General features: G+C 38.0%; 1 protein-coding gene across 6 annotated transcripts in view; it reads left to right on the forward strand.

Moving 5' to 3' along the window:
- The window catches only part of TRIQK (triple QxxK/R motif containing), a 59,655-nt gene that overhangs the window by 23,652 nt on the left and 18,468 nt on the right, over positions 1-17,535 (forward strand). The gene's annotated exons all lie outside the window — the stretch shown is intronic.

Consider the following 17,535-nt stretch of genomic DNA (forward strand, 5'->3'; position numbering starts at 1 on the left):
GGCGGTGATGTCACTGTAGCCCTGAGATGGAGAAGAGCCTGGGGACTAGTGGCAGCACGAACATCTTTGGGGTTCCCACCTCCAGCTAGCAGCTGTAGCATGGACCTGTTGCCTTCTTGTCTCCAGAGAGAAGCCCTTCTTGTGGCAGATTGCCATTTCTACCTGCCCTACTGCTAAAGAGTTGTCTTTACTCTTACCCCCTCAACTCTTCTGTTTTCTGTTACTGTTTACCTTCTCTCTGCTTTTGTGGAGTTAGCGTGCCTCTATCTTCCTTGTCCTGAGTAGTGCTATTGTATACTCAAGAAAACCAGGCCACTATCAGCCTTCCTTTTCAGCTTAAAAAGAGGGAAAATGTTACATTTTGATACTTTTATTTGAAATATGTTGCATACTTTGACATGAAATGTGGTTGTTTTGCATCAGGAAATGTTTATTATCAGAATGAAAATTTTAGATATAATTTCTGAAATAACAGCAACAGCAAAAAATTTTTGGACTGAATTTGTACTGAAAATTTCAGAATTTCCCCATTTTTCACAAAACAGCAATTCTTCTATCTCATGTCTGTTAAGAAAAGGCATGGTACCAGAAGGCAACATCTACATCATTGAGATTGCCATAAGCAAAGATGTAGCAGGACAGATGTCAATGGAATAAAAATTCTCCAGTCTATTTTTTAACTAGTCATATTTTGTCACTATTTTAATGTCAGTCACCTATTTACTGCAGGAAAGGAAGGGAGGGACAAAGTACAGAAACAAATACTGACTACTCAAAAAGTCTCCTACTGTTTGTTTCTATTGGAAAAAAAAAACCCCAAAATAGCAGTCCTGGTGTACCTTTTTTTTGCATATGGAACATTACATTTGCTGTCTTGAATTTTTCTATAAAAATCTATTACTAAGCACATAATAAAGAGAAGTAGGAAAAAAAGCATTCCTTTTGCTATTACGTGTGACTGTTGGCAAGTTTTGGAATCTGAGTTTCATACTTCACAGTGATAGGCCACTGATACATGTGTAATTCCTTTTTTTGGGAGGAGGTTTTATGAAGAATGAATTTGGTGTCACAAAAAAATGAACTACTTCCTTTGGTCAGTTAGTGCTGTTTTGATTTTAATTTTATGCCAGTGGAATCCCTTTCTGGAAACTAAAGCAGGAGCAGCTGAGGAAAACACTGCTGTGAAACAAAGCCTAGTCTGGCTATACTAATTTAATCCACATTTTGTGATGATTGGGATGTTTTTAAATATGTTCTGTGAAGACTGATGATGAATTTTAAGCACAGGCAGCTTGTGATCACATATTTTGTAAGTCCAAAGCTGCAGAGCTATGTTTTATTGCCTTGGCTCAGACCATGGAAGGTGATGGTAGATCTGGATATGTACTTACATATGTGAGAATATTATTTAGTTTTCATTTGCTGGGCAGACATAGACTCAGTCTAAGCAAGAGTGGAAAGGGTGGCTGTAGATCCAAAGGACTGTGGGAATGTGTGCACACGCCTTGAAGAGAAGCTAAGGAGAAGGGTTGTGTCTACCATCCCTTCTCCACAGCAAAAGTTTCTTAGAGCTTGTTTGATTATACTACTTTTCCTGTATGTTCATACTGCACTTGTTTAGTACTCTTGTACAAATGGAGGCTCATAGTCTGCTCTTATTTTAATCTCATCAAGGATATCACTATTTCACTCAGTGGAGTTGCTACAAATTGATATAGGTGTAAATGAGAGTGAAATTTGACGTTTCCAGTAGCTGAACTGGTTTTTAGCATGGTGTTATTTCAAGCACTTGCAGTTCCTGTAAGGTATGCAGTATCTACAGGGCTGTTGCAATGTTACATATTTGTGTTTGTACTTACTCTCACTTTCATTCAATTCTTCAATGAATTCATTTCTTTAGTCAAAGTCAACCAAGAAAAAACTCTTATAAACCTTTACAAAATACATCAGATTTTCACTATAGACACATATAAGCATGTATATATTACATTCAGAGGCAGAGCAGTTTAACATTTTTAGAAATTCTTTCACCAGGCTTTGAAAATCTTAGCTCATGTGTGAAAGCTGGACTTCAAAGTACTCTCATATCAGTGTGAACATGTAAATCTAATTTTAGGCACCCATTTCTAAAAAATGTCAGACATAATTTTTTGGTGTGTACAGTGTTCATATATACATATTCTCTACGTGTGACACATGTGCTTATATTTGTAGGTGCTATTGCATAAATATAAACGCAAGGAGAGTTGGGTAGTGAACTACAAATTATATTTCCTCTCATTTCATTATAACAAAGCAATGGAACAGGCATGAGAATTAAATGCTCAGCACAGATGCATCTCTCAGGATGTGCTTGATAGATATTTAAGGTGAACATAATTCATAGTTGTAACTGCATTTCTTTAGCTACACTGCTATGAGAAGTAGCTCTGTTTTTTTTTTGGGTGCAGGTAAGTTTTGTCCAGCCATTGTTCTACCATGGAAAGTGGTGGTCTCTGCTGCTTCTCCTCTGTCTGGGCTAGCAGAGAGTCTGACAAGCATTGCAGGGACAGTGTTCTAAGAAGAAAGACATGAGAGTCACCTTGGATCAAGTTAAGAGGTTTAACTGAAGGGATTTTTTGTATTTCATGCTTCAGGATGTGACCATGTGCATTACATAGTTCATCAGGTATTGCACCTATTTATGGCCTTGAAAGAATGTGTTAGATGTCCATGTTCAGGGAAAGCATGACCACAAAATAGTCATCTGGCTTTTGTAATGAATTGAATGTAATGAATCACATTAGTGATTGATATCATGCAGTCCATTAATTGCGTGTTGTCATGGATTTCTGTGACTGGATTGTATTAAAAATATTTTTCTTTTCAGTGGAAGCTTTTGCTTGTATTATATGCCTTATTTTGGAAGAAAATTAGGAACTGGCTACTTTGTGTTTTTCAAGGTCTTGAACTATTTATGGGATTGTCTGCTCAGCTCTACATACTCCTTGCAGGCTTAAAGTGTTGGATAAGAACTTACAGGGCAGAAGGAGAATGGTCTTAGGAAGCTCAAACTGCTTGAATGAAAATAAGAAAAGGCATATGCTTGATTTGAATTACAGAAATCTCAAAAATCATGTGACTAGCTTTTATTTGGTGGTAAAGGCTGATTAAAATAAGCACATTGAAAGTATTCACAGTTATTTTGAGGTATTTCATTCGTGTAGTAGTTGAATCAGTACAGAACAGCACCGTGAAGTGAACAAAGAGCTCTACAAAAAGTGGAATGTGAGAAAACAAATAATTTGCCCTGGTTGAGCACTCTGGTTTCACTTAATAAATTTACAGATAATATAAGGCAAGTCACTAATCTGTTGCTTAATTTTTGAAATACTTTAGTTGAAATCTGGTCCTTGTCATTATCTCAGTTGCATAGATACCCTATTCACTATGGGACCAGCTGAGGGAATTTTGCTCAGCTAAGCTATTGATACTTATCTAGAATAACTCATAGAGTAAAAAATAGTATTTTCAAGAATTGTGATGGCCTGTTAGGCAATGTGGAAAAGCCTGCCTTTTTGTTCATTTATTTTCTGTTAATATCTTATCATTATCAGCATATTTGCTTTGGTGCTGTAAGATTTGTACCAAAACTGGTATCCTCTGTTGCAATATTTGATTTTACATTAAGTAACAATAATTTTGGAATACATGGGGAGTTTTTTGTTAGAAATAATTCCTTGTGATATTTTAATGGAATACTTGTGGGCCATTCATAAGCATTGGTGTTTGGATGATCTAGGGTGTGATAGGTAAGAGGATGTGACACAGATTGTCAGTAAATCACTTGCTCTGGTTCAGCCTAGGTGATAGTCATGGGAAGATGGTAACTGCCTGGCAGATGTTGGGTGGCATTTATGATGCGATGTTTGTGCATTCAGTTCCTAGTGGAGAAGTGTTGAAAAACATCATTATTTGTTGGCAGTCAAAACAGAGAGGAGCTGGATAATGAACTAGCATATGGAGTGAAACAGTGTCTCAGCATTAGACATAGTCCCTTCAGCTCAAGGTTACAGAATTCTGGTAAGAGCGTGGCCCAGATTTACTGAAGCTGTTTTGAGTAAGTCTGAGCTCACACTGTGCATTAAACCCTTCAGCTTTGGGCCTCTTGAGCACTGTCCTTGAGCTGACCTGTCTCTTATCAGCACTAATTAACGTGGCCATGATGCTGTGTACTGTGGCAATGCATCTCCTGCTTGCACCTTACCAGTTCACATCACCGGCAGAACGAGTCTGCAACTGCCCATTTAGAGCTGGCCTGAGGGACCTGCAGTCACTGTGAACTGAAGAGCAGGGAAAAGTTTTAAGTTAAAGTAGAATGTAAATGGGGCCTTTTACAGGCACTGAATGTAGATGTGTAAGAATAATCTCTACAGGCTTCTGTTCTAACAGGTGAATGGTGAGAGTTTGGGCTGATGATTCATGTCTGCACTTGTAGATTAAGCAAGAATTGTACTGCTTTCTGGCACAGAGGTCAAATAACCCTGATGGTACTGTTAAACTCTTTTATTCCCTAAAACAGAGTGGCTGCTTGCACACTGTTTATGGAAAATTGCTCCAGGCAATTTTCAGTTCCTTCTTAAGCTATGTGTAGGAATTACATGGGAGAGAGTGACAGTGGGCACATGTGTCAGAGACTGTTGTAAGAATTGGAGTGAGCATACCCTTTAATTCCAGTTCCTGTTCACATTGCACCTGCAACCTAATATTCAGAGGGTACAGTTCAACATTACAAAGTGACCTTTAACAATGCCTACCTCTCTCCTTGTTCCTGCCACCATGTCACAGTGTATAGTATACCATCCTCTGGGATGGCAGAGCTGTTTGTATGCCATTTTGATCCAGTTTGAAGTAAAACGTGTGCTGAGCAGTTTGAGTTGAGTGAATTCCCTGATCTGCTTCATCATCTGGCTGCTTGCACCAGCTAGTACACATCAAAGCCAGGATGGCACACTGCTGGAACTGGTGTGGCAAAACTCAGGCTAGCAAGTGCAATAAGCCTGTATTGCTGTTGAACACTTTGCAAAGCCAAGCCACGTGTCAGCTGAGTTTAGGAGGAGTCATTATTCCATATCACATGCAGATTGAACAGATTAGGAAGCGTTAGAAGGATTTGTGCCCTGTTTTAGTTTCCCTCGGTTTCTCAGAATCAGTTTTGATCTCAATCCAGTGGCCTCTGTAGGTAAGATCAGGCCTACAGGCTGTGTTACTTTATGTAAGACATAAAGTACATTTAAACTACAATAGTTTAAATCCGTGTATTTTTAGAGGTATTTTACCCTGTCTTCAGTGAACAATGATGTTGCCTTTCATATGTGTGGAAGGCATAACAAAACCTGAATTCAGTCCTGTTTTTGGCACGGCCTTTTCCATAATGTTCTGGTATAGTGCAATGGCGTTCTGCCTAGTGAACAGTGGAAAGAAGTGGAGTGAAATAGCACCCCCCAACTAGTGGTGTTGTTTCTGAAGAAACACTTTTACAGAAAAGATCGGCTGCTGTCCTCTCTGTCTTTTCTGGAATAGATTAGGACTGTGCAAACTAGAATGCACAGAGAGAAACATTGAATAAATTGCAAATCAAATAGAACTGAAGGTACAATCCTTAACATACTTCATAGTGTGAAGTGTCTCAGAAAATCCACCTGTTAAGTACAATACCAGATGGAAAAGATTGGTAGAGTTACAAGAAGGACTCGTGTCTGTAATACAGGAGGCTCTGTGTGTCTTGATAGGCAGCTTGGAAACCCACAGACTTTGTAGCGGATATACTCCATGAAAGAGCTTCTATCCAAATGGTTTAATGGAAGAAAGAAATATAACTTATGTTTGTGTAGAGAAAATTATCAAATTCTAATGAGTAATCATCGTGAAAAGGACAAAGAAGGAAATGCTTTCATGTATTCCTTGGAGAGGGAGAATAAAACATTTTGGTTCTCACAAAAGTAGAAAAAATGTATCCCACAGAGGGTTGTCTTTCTCATCTTATTTCTGTCACAGATGAAAAAAGAGAAATTAAAAGCACAGTTTAGTGTTAATTTTTTTTTGCTTTATTCAGCTACCTTTCAGGTAATTTTTAGTCTGCAGAGAAACACTTCCTACAGTCAAGAGACCATGAGTAGGAAGGTTGGATTTTCTCATGGTGGAAATTTGGGACAGGTATCACACTACTGAATTTAGCAGTTATTTCAGATGCTTATCCTTGTAACTGGGAGCAAAATCCAATCCATAAGTGCGAAGATATAATGAATAACATTTCAGTGCTGGAAAAGCTAAATATGTTTCTTTACCATTTGTTGTTTATAGCCAAAGTGGTATCAAAGAACTGTGCACATTGATGACCAGCTAGTTCGTAACCAGTGATATCAATTCATTGGCTGGAAATCCTAGTGGAAAGGTTCCCTTGCTCCTAGTGATTACCCATGGTCATGAAAAAAGTGTACTTTATCCTTGTATGTATTTAAAGTAATGATAAAAAAATATTAAATAGGGTACCTGGGGACAGTGACTTTGAAATACTGAGTACTGTTTTGCTCATCTGTGTTTAAGAAAGATGAATTGGAAGTGAAAGAAATGCTGAAAGAACTACTAGGGAAGACCAAGAAGAGCCTTGTTTAGCACAGCTGAACACAAACTAAGACAAATATGGTTCATTTTGGAACTCCCCAAGTAAACACATGGGAAAGACACAGTCCATGTATATCCTGTTCACAACAGTATAAATTGTTCATAAAGAAACATAACAGAAGGCAGTTTCTTACGAATAGGAGATTGAGCTTCTTGGGTAATGTCCTGTTGGTAGGCTAAAGAAAAATAAAATAAAACAACCAAAAAAGACCCCCAAAAAGCCTCAAACGGAAAGCTCTAACTTGTTTTCCAACTGATCATTTTCTATGATCAGTTTTAAAGAAAACAGCATGATACATGTGCCTTCTCTAGCAAAGTACTGGATTTCAGTAGTTCACCAAGTCCTTCCTAGTCATATGTTCCATATGGACAAAGTTTCACTGTGAAGTGGAGCAGCTTTCATAGATATTTATAGCAAGAGAATGCATTTGGAAGGATTACCATAACTTTCTAACTGAAGTTTTACTTGTGGAAAAATTAATACTGAATATTTTTACCAAAATCAATTTTTTTTTTTTTTTGAGAGAACATGAAATTCATGCTGAAATGAGAGAGATAAGGGAGAAGGAACACATTTTGATCATCACACTAAACTTTGTTTTTAGTGCCTGTGCTCTCAACACAGTATGGTGAAGTGATCACAATGCATCATTTTTTTCTGTTTGTTTTGGAGACTTTTAAATAAATTGTTGAGTGTAAATTTGGCATTGCTGCACTTTTTGGTTTTTGTACTACAGAAATGCAGTACCTAACAGTCTAGTAGTAAGTATAGTGTGCAGTTTATCAGAGGATCCCCAGTTATATGTCTTAGACAGGACTTTCCTATGTTACCTGTTGGTCCTAGCTATTACGGTGTGTCCCAATGGTAGGATGTGACACAGGCATTTTGTCATCCAAAAATCTCAGTAGGAAACTAAAAGGAACTCATGCCACATACTTCTAGGAATTAGCTCATCTCCAGGGAGTGACAGAAAAGAAAAACACATAGTGTCTGTATGTTGACAAGGAACCTAGTAACATATTTTATTTAGTAAGTAAAAAGAAAGATTTTCAAACAGTTTACAGCAGGCGCCAAAGCTGGTGGCATAAGGGCATGGTAATATGTTCTATCTCCACTGCATATATCACTGACTGAGGTGCTTTCTTTAGGTGGAGTTTTCTTTCTCCACCTATTTATTTATTACACAGCATATGCAAAGCCAGTAATTTGCCAAGTATTATTTTAACTTAGTTTATCACATTTTGAAAGAAATTCATGCAGGTGCACAGCAGTTACTGAAATCTTTCCCACAGAATTGCTCAGGTCTTAGAAGTGTACGCCAGTATGGGGAACACTGGAAGAGCTCTGTTCTCAGTAAATCTTGGAATAGGTTGATATATTGGCTAGACTGGGTTATAGCAGAGTAAGTGCCTGGAGTGGAAAGTAAGGAAGGCACATGTATGCCTGGGGACTCTTGGTCACTAACATATCGCACTGGTGTGTTGACTAGGGCTGCCATTTGAACAGTGTTTGAACTCACAACACTGTTGTGTTGTAGTAATACTCTTTTAATAATTTAGTGTTGTCTATTCTGCATTTGCAAAAACCCTTTGCTAAATTCTTACAACTGACATAGTGAGATTCACTGTCTTTTTTTTTGGCTCTAGGAAAAGCATGTCTGTCACAAGGACCGTGTTGTTACTGAAAGTGATGTTGTGTCTCTTTTCTTCTGAAGAATGGAGCTGTTGAAAAACGAGCCATAGGGAGGGTGTGCGGCTTTTTTGTTGTTGTTGTTGTTCTGTGTTCTTATATCTGTCTATCTGCAAAATGAGACATTCAGAGAAACATTTTATTCCAAATGTGAGACAGACCTCTAGGTTGCAAGGAACTGAAAAATTACTTTGAAAAAGAAATGTATTGACTATTTTTCACTTTGCATGTTATGTATAATGAAGGTGTTCTTTCTGATGTGTTTAAAGAACAGAATCAGCCAGATTGAAGAATGTCAATAGAGGACCATTCAGAGAGTTTACAAATAAACTCTCATCTGCACACATCAATACAGGTATTGATCCTGTCTGCTGGAGCCCACCTGGGAGTTGTGGGTTTCTCTGTGCTGATGGTTTGCATCCGGACTCTCTCACAGGAGATGAACTAAGACCAAGTCACTGGCCACCTAATGGTGCATGGCTGATGCTCTGTGTCTTGTGTCACATGCTAGACCACATTAGGTGACTATAAACAGAGGGCCTTCATCAAGGGAATGCAGGAGGTGGCAAATTGTGATCAGAGCAATGTCCACATACAGTTTGTGAGGAACAAAGCATAGCTAAAAGTTAGTTTTCTGTTTAATTCTGTTTCATTTTATATGCTTTTAATTCCAGAAACTGAAATTGCTCTGTCCATGGATTTATAAATATTTAACACACATTTTTAATGAATAAGAAATTGAATTTAAGGGTCAGTAGCAGATTCAGTTACTTTTTCAGGTACTTGTTTAATTATTTCTCATTATATTTGTAAATGTAATTTTAAAATCTTTAAAAATAAATTAATATAGGCCATCCGAGAATCATCTCCAGTAGATAATATTCATGAGTATTTTTTACTTCTATTATACCATTAGACTAGGATCTCAGGAGTTTTTGATGAGTACCAAAGTCTTGCAAGGAAAAGAGATTTCCCAAGATCATACAGTAATTTTATGAAAGATTCAGGAATAGAAGACAGCTCCATCCTTTATCTGATCTAATCAAATAGTTTTCCAGATGGTAGAATTTTTTCTTAAACAGTCTTTCCATCTTTTGTATGTTTCCTACAAGAGTCATCATACTTAAAAGATCATCCTGTGGAATAAAGATTTGGAAAAAAAGGATACTGGGAGCAACCCTTGATTCTTTGAATAGATTGCCCTAATATATGCCTTTCACTATTTAAATCATTGATAATATAGTGATGTTCAAAGTAAGGCTATTACTGAAACCAACTGATTTTATTCATTAAAATACCAACAGACCAGTGATCCTGATGCAAATGGTGAAATAAAATCAAAGGGTCTCAGATAAAATCATTACCATCACTCTGATGTCAATTATGGGAAAAAATGAAACATATAAGTTACTTGACAAAATTGTATTTCTAAAGAGAAGGTTTGAAGTAAAGCCTAGCTGTTCTTCGCTGTGTATTTTAGATTGCAGTATTTGTGAAGGATTCCAGGCATTCGCCTGTCAGGCAGTAAGTCCAGTCCTGAAGTTAGGAGTAAGATTCCATTGTTTTACTATACACACATGTGTAGTTCCTTTTCTGTGAGCCTTCAGAAAGAGAAAAGGATGGAGTTGAAGGCCTGAAAAAATAAATTTAAAAGTTAGCCAGGCTCCTCTGTCCTATTATCTTAACACCCATCTCATCACTGACAGAAGCCCAGTTTGGCTCTTGAAGGTAAAATTCTGTCTCCTAATATGCCTTCAAGGCATTATTACACCTTTAGTTCTCAGGTCCACAAACCATTATTCTGGGTGCTCATAAATATGCATTTCCTTTACACTTTTAAGTAAGCTGCTATTGCTGTCATTCACTTCTAGTTAAGACCTGTCAGGTGGTGTTTCTGTTGAAGGAAAGAAGTTTAAATTATGGGCGAGATGAAGATTCGTAGTTCTTAGGCGTGCTAAAATTATGAGTGAGTTGTAGAGATTATTCCTCACAAGGAATTTTAGGATCCCAAGGGATAATGGTGATGTGTACAAGAGATGTTCCCTTCTTGGCTAATTCCATTAAAAGCTTCTGATTTCTGCATTGTTGGATTGAGGCTCCAAAAATCTGCTTTTCCATCTTACATAATCACTTTCACAGCATCCTGTAACATCCACCTCTGCTACAACTGTCAGTGCATTGACTTCTGGAGTGACAGTGATATGTAAGTCTGACAAAGCATCCTTTGCAATGCACTTCATTGAAGTGAGGACTGTGAATGCTGCCAGTATTACTGGAAACCTTTTACTTAGGCAGAATTAATACATTACACCTTGTATTTTGGGATGACTTTGTTATAGACAGCTGGTCCAGAATGATATGACTTACTAGTGAGAAATGACTGCATCTTGGCAGAGAGCATTCTATTATTTTCAATTCTGAGAAAAGCATTATCCACTGGATAAGATACTGGATCAGAAGTTAAGGTCTTCAGGATCATAGTTTTGCCATTCTTACAGTGCCTGACTTCTTGCAGATCTCCTTACTCAGATGTTTTCTTCCTTTCACTTTCCAAGCATGGTTGTGATTATTCATAGGATATCCCCCTCAGCTCTTGCAGGTCTTCTGCTCCTAGGTGAACAACATGAATCCCATCCCTTGTACTAAATCCATAAATTTAGTATGTTCCCCACATGTTCTAGCTCCAGTCCAGGCTTTGTTTGGTTCAGACCTGGGAAGCTTTTCTTTAGCAAGTTGTGACCAGTGGTGAATTAATGTAAACTTGGCAGCAAAGTCTCAGGTTAACATTTAAAGGGATTTCTGCTCAACAAAGCAGGTGTTGTGGAGAAGTGGCCCTAGCTTCTCCTGAGCTGTGCTGTCTCTGGTGCTCTGTCCCTGGTTCATTATGTGACTTGTTAATCTTTGTTTACTGCAAGGCTTTGTTTGTTTCTCATAAAATCAGACACATGGCTTTATACTGTTCAAATAGTGCCATCCTATTGTGTGTGAGTACAGAAAACTGAAGCTGATAGAAACAGATGTGATGTGCTATTAGCAGAGAAAGTCCTTTATTATGTTTCATGTGGCCTCATCTGTTGCCCAAGTTGCTCAGGTTTTCTGTGCCACCTCCAAGGCCTCTCTGTTCCTATTGGGAAAAAGAAGCTGTGGGTGACAGATTGTGTCATTCCCTTCCTGGACTTGTTGTCACCATCCCTCCTTTAAGCAAAGCCCCACAGCAGAAAGATTGGTGAGGTATTGTTGGGGATGTCTGTGTCTCCTTGGAGGGTGCTTGTAGAGAAGCATTAGACATAGGAGAAGGGATGACTCCAGGTTCCTGTGGTGCCACAGTCTCACTGTGTCATGCCCCAGGGACTGGCCCCAGTCACCTGATAAGGTTGGACATGTCAGGTAGTGTGATGTCAACTACAGCAGAGAGACATCCTCTTCTCCTGCAACACCAGTGACTCTTTATCCAGAAGGTTTAATAGTGTTGCTACAGTACTTGGTGATATGGTGCTTATTCAGCAACCGTTTTTGGGCATGACTTCGTAGTGTTGTCTGGCAGTAGCACAATACACACCAGAGTAATTAGGAAGTTTAAAATTACCGTTATTGAAGAAATATTTCAGGCAGTAGTTGGTTTGGTCCTGCTTAATGCCAGAGATGTGCTCTGGAAGAATTTCTTGACAGTTCAGATGGGCTAGGGCTGCTGAACAGATTTTCTTCAGTGAGGAATGAAGGAAGGTGGCATCATTTTGACCAGGATCCTTTTGATCCTGGTGCTAGAATTATATACAAGTATGTTGAATTTTTTCCTAAAAAAACCCCAGTGGGTATCTGACTTCTCCTTTATTGATTTAGTGATTGTAGTGGCTCCTGTTCTGTTCAAGGTCAAAAGACAGTAATTAATATAAGACAATCGTAGAAATTTCTGGCTCTTTAGTTGCAGAGATGAAAAGAGCAGGGAAGATATTTTGTGGAACATCTGTTACATGGATATGCTTGATTGTGGGCAACTGAAGAGGATGACCTGGTTATCAGTCTCTGTATTTTCCTTTGTTGTCTGTAAGTGCTCTCAATAGAGAACTATTAGTAGTATTTTCCTCCCTTCCTGCCTAAGCACAGGCCAGTGTTTATTGGAGCTAACCTCTGGTAATTATAAAGCCAACATCGCAGTAACAAGCAGACAGATGGAACATATAATATTCATAAATTATTGATTGCAGCTTCCTCATCCTTCACAGTAAGCTCTTCGGGATAGGGACAGTTTCTTGTCAGGTTCCACAGTCCAACAAGGAGATCAGCAACAGCCGATGTGTTTTGTCCAATCAGTTCAGTTTTCTTCTCTGAGTAGCAAACTTAGTATTGATGGGGAAGAGGGAGAAGCGCCATTTACCTTGACCTTGTCAATGTATTCTGGTAAACAAACTAGAGATATATGAATATTAAGCTACTGCAAACTTTTATGAAAGCTGTTCTCAATAGTTACTACTGGATCCAGACTGGCCTGGACCCAGTATTTTAATTGGCAATGGGATGATGAATTTAGTCTGCGAATTATACCAGTATGAGAGGCAAATTCAAACTAAATTTGAGAAATCAGGGAAATGGCTTGGAAAAATAGAATAAAATACAACAGAAGAAGGGCAGGTTTCTTAATGGTGGCATAAATATTCAACCTACAAACTGAATAAGTGTAAGAAATGCTTATGCAATAATCTTGGTGAAGGGGTTTATAACAGTGAGTAGAGTCACAGGCAGACTGATTGAATGTGTAAGAAAAGTATGTACATAAAAGGTACCGATAAGATCTGTTTCCACTTTTGGGGGAGATATATCACACTTCCTCTATTTGCAGCCAACCGTTTATAAAATCAGTGTAAGCCAAATTGCATCTGGGTGCAGCCTGAATCAGAGGCAGAAAGACTCAATGTATTCTGTGTGTCTCTCCTACCACACCTTATGCTGCCTTTTTCACACTTCTTAGCATCAAAGAAAGAGTACAATAGTTTCTGGTCCCCAAAAATCATCTCAATAAAATATTTTATAAAAATGTGGCTTTTAATTGCATTGATAGTGAACACTTCACAGAATGATAGAAGATTTGGTGTTGGAAGGGACCTCGTCTTGTTTCAACCTCTGCCATGGGCAGAGATACATCTCACCAGACGAGGTTACTCAGTGCTCTATCCAACCTGACTTTAGACACTTCCGGGGATGGGGTATCCACAGCTTTTCTGGGCAGCCTTTTCCAGCCTCACCACCCTCACAACAGAGAATTTTTTTTTTCTAATATCTAATCTAAACCTACTCTCTTTCAATCTGGGGCCATTCTCTCTTGACCTGTTACTATATGCTCTTGTAAATAGTTTCTGCAGTAGTAGTTTTGGTTTGCTTTTTTTCATTTTCAGAATTTATACTAAAATGTGGTTGTTTATATCAGAGTGTAACTGCAAGCAGTTGTTCCATAGCAAAGTTGGACAAATGTACTCAAAACAACATGTACAAAGTAATGTATATTTTATGTAGGTAGAGAAGAAAGAAGCTAAATACCCACCCAGTGATCTGTTTCAACTGCATTGTGTTAATTTATTTTTAAGAAAGGTATTTAATGTTTTCGTAGTTGTCTGTTTGAGTAGGAAATGTTAACGAGATTGTTGGAAAGGTTAATTGAAGAGCTGCCATCCTGTGTGAGTAGGCTCTTTTTACATGGAGCCAGTACTTTTTAATGGCTGTAGGTATGCACCTGTTGGACTTAAGCACAGGATTGCAACAGATAGTTTAGCACTGAAAGGCATTAAAAAGGACTGCCTATCAAATAGTAGTAGTAATCATCAATATTTTTAGTGCTGTTCTTCAGATCTTTCGTTATAGTTTTACAGTTGAGTATTTCTACAGGTATTGAAAACAAATTCCCTGAATAATTGGCTGATTTATTGGTTTTATTTGTTATTCTGTTCATTATTAATAATTGGTTTCCTGAATTTATTTTCTTCAATAGTTATATAGATCTTTAAAATATTCCTTAAGTATCAGAAAAGGTGTTAATTTAAGTATGTTCCTAATTACTTGTTACAATCAAAGTATGGCTAATACAAATTTTAAATGTAAACCGTTTTTTTAAATGAAACACTGCTTTTCATGGCAACTCATTGAAAATTTGAGGGATTTTTTGCTTCCAGTCAGAATATTATATTTAACAAATATTACCAGACTTCTGGTTTGGAATCAGGGAAAGATAGCAATAATTAAATGGGTACATTTTGATGTACTTAAGAATGCATTATATTTTGGGGTTTTTAAATCTTACATGCAGCATAAAATGAAGTTATTCATTTTAATGCATCCTTCTTGTTGGCTTAAAGCTGAAATATAGTTGCTTGAAAATTAATTTACCCCTCATGAATGACTGGTTGGATTATCTTTGTAGCATTAAATGTCAACCCTGAGCTCAGAGCACATTGTGTCTACGGTAAAAAGTTGTCCCTGAGCACTTAATGTTGTGTTAAATGATGATGTGTCCTTTGCAAATGTATTATTAGTGTCAAGCTGTTCCGTCTCTCAAGATTGAAAAATGGTCAGTGATTTGAGCTGCCATTAAACCTGAATAAAATAGAGAGGCTGTGGGGGGTTTTCATGCCTTTTATGAGTACAGACACACTCTTGTGTAGGTATAAGACATATAAAAATCTTTCTGTTAACCTAAGACTCCAAAAACTCCCTTTGGAATCACAGCAATTAAAAAGAAGAAAATCTCACTTCTGCTTCTTAGGAAAAGAACGGTCATTGAATTTATCTGTGTGACACTCATAGCACAAAACACAATAATAAATACTTGAGAGCGTGATCTTGTTTCCATACATGTGAACTAGGGCTATTTTGCTAGTTGCCAATAGTTGCCAATTCTCAGACATAGGTTATAAAACTGTTACTGCTGTGTGGTTTGCCAACTGATTTTTACTGAAGTTAGGCCTGAAATTTCCATGGAATTTTGTTTTTCTGAGGTTCCTCAACATTCTAAATAAATAGTTATTTTCAGAATGAAGCAGGCGTGTTGAAGATGTGTTCTGTGAGAGTAGAGTTTCACAGAGTTTCACTGGGTTGAAATAAATTCTATTATTCAGTGAGTATACAATGATTGGATTAAAATCTCTCAAAGATCATAGAATTAAATACTTGTTCATGAACTTTAGGAGGCTGGTGTGTAGGTACTTCTGTGGTTTTCAATGGTGTTACAAAGCACTTTAGAAAACACTTCTTTCCCCATGCCAGACACCTAACTTCTTGGCATTTAGAAAGGCACTTAAAGAAAAGTTGTACTACTATGTATGAGATGATAGAGTTCAGTTTTGAGTTCATACTCAGTTTTTCTTACATCCCAGGGCATGTAAGAAAATATATCCTTGCCTTTACTCCTACCAAAAGACAAACTACTCTAAAGTTAGGGAATTGGTGGTAATGCAAACTGATTTGAACCTTTTAGTCTATTGATTTGTTGTTTGCAGACCCTACTGAATTCCTTTGGTGCACTTTGGTTCCATTGCAATGGTGGCATTAAGGTACATCAGACAATGTGATTTTTTTACTAAATTCTCTCTCAGCTGTCAGCCATTTAGCTGGTTCCACAGAAGTGATTCCCTGATAGTTGAAAAAGGCAAGTGCCATGCACATGCAGCAGAAAACAAAGAGGACATGGACATACTAGAGTGAGTCCAGTGAAGGGTCAGGATGTCCATCTGGAGCACAGGATGTACTAGAAGAGGTTGAAAGAGCTGTCTTTACAGCTTTAAGAAGAGAAAGCTCAGCTGAGATGTTATTGCTGTCTACAAATACTTAATAGGAGGCTACAGGCAGGGTGAAGCCTAACTTATCTCAAAGGTGCACAATGGTAGGACAAAAGGCAAGTTAGAATGGCACAGAAGTGACGAATTAATATTCTTGGTAGGTAGATGAAAAATATTTTTACTAGAGAAATGACCAAATGTTGGGAAGAGTTTCTTAGGGAGGTTGTGGGATTTCTACCTTTGGGAATACTAAAAACTCAGCTGGATAAGCTCATCTAGACTTGCTCCCAGACTTACTGGAGCTGGCTTTCAGGTTGAATACAGTTTAAAAACTGGCTCTGTTCTGAGCAGAGGGATGGATCATATAACCCCCAGGATTGTCTACTAACCTATCCCCTGAAACTGTAGCTTAAAGCAGGACCATAGCTGGTACACGGGAGTGGTTCTGAAGAAGCAGTGTGCTAATTATGGTACAGAGCACAGTGGCTCTGTAGCACAGGCATAGCTAACTGGCTTGGGAACCACCACGTCATAGCTGGGAAGGGATGGAATTCCGGCTGTGGTTTTCAATGCAATTCACAGTCTCTTCGTGGCTCTGTGATTTTCTCTCTGTAGTACTAATAATACCCAAGAGAATTACTTCAAAAGTAATTTGGCCATGTCTGTAAATGTCTTGAATCAAGATAAAGTCATGTAGGAACTGGTTCTTCTTCTCTGTTTATCCCTTAGAGCTATTTCCTTGGTTCATATTTATTCTGCTTAACCTTAGAGTTGAAGCCAACCCACCTGACTTGAACATCTCTAGTTGTTCTTGACAGTGAAACAGGCAGCACCAAGGAGCACTTTAGGTTGTGCTAGGCTGCTGTCACTCACTCTTTGGAGAAGTGTCTCTCTATGGGAGGTAAAGAGAAACCTAAACTAGCAATCACCTAAAACTGAACTCGGGTGTAATGGGTGTGATCTTCTGTGTCTTGCCTATAGCGAGGTTGTGGAGAATGGCATGACTGAACCTTCCTCCATCCTGGGCTTCTGTCTATGCTAATGAGATCTAATTCTCCCTTACCCCTGTTACTGCAGGTAAAAGGATAGGATGTGTGAAGTCAGACTCTGCAAACCCTGAAAAGACCAGAAGTCCGTTTTCTTCTTCTGTTTGTTCTGTGGGGTTTTGTGGAGGGTTCCTGGAACCTTCACTAATTCATATCAATAATCATGATAAACCAATTGATTTCAGCTTAACTAGGTGTGTGATTTCACTCTTGCAGTTTGTCAGTTAATCTTGCCACAATCTGTCTCTAGTTTCTAATTAGATATGTATGTATTTTAGTATGGTTTTCAGTATCAGTTACAGTAAGATACTTCAGTTAAACTGCTACTAGTAACTAAAATTTACCCTCTAGTTGTAGTTTTATTGATCTTTAA

This window comes from Anomalospiza imberbis, chromosome 1, assembly GCF_031753505.1.
Source record: "Anomalospiza imberbis isolate Cuckoo-Finch-1a 21T00152 chromosome 1, ASM3175350v1, whole genome shotgun sequence".
NCBI lineage: Eukaryota > Metazoa > Chordata > Aves > Passeriformes > Viduidae > Anomalospiza > Anomalospiza imberbis.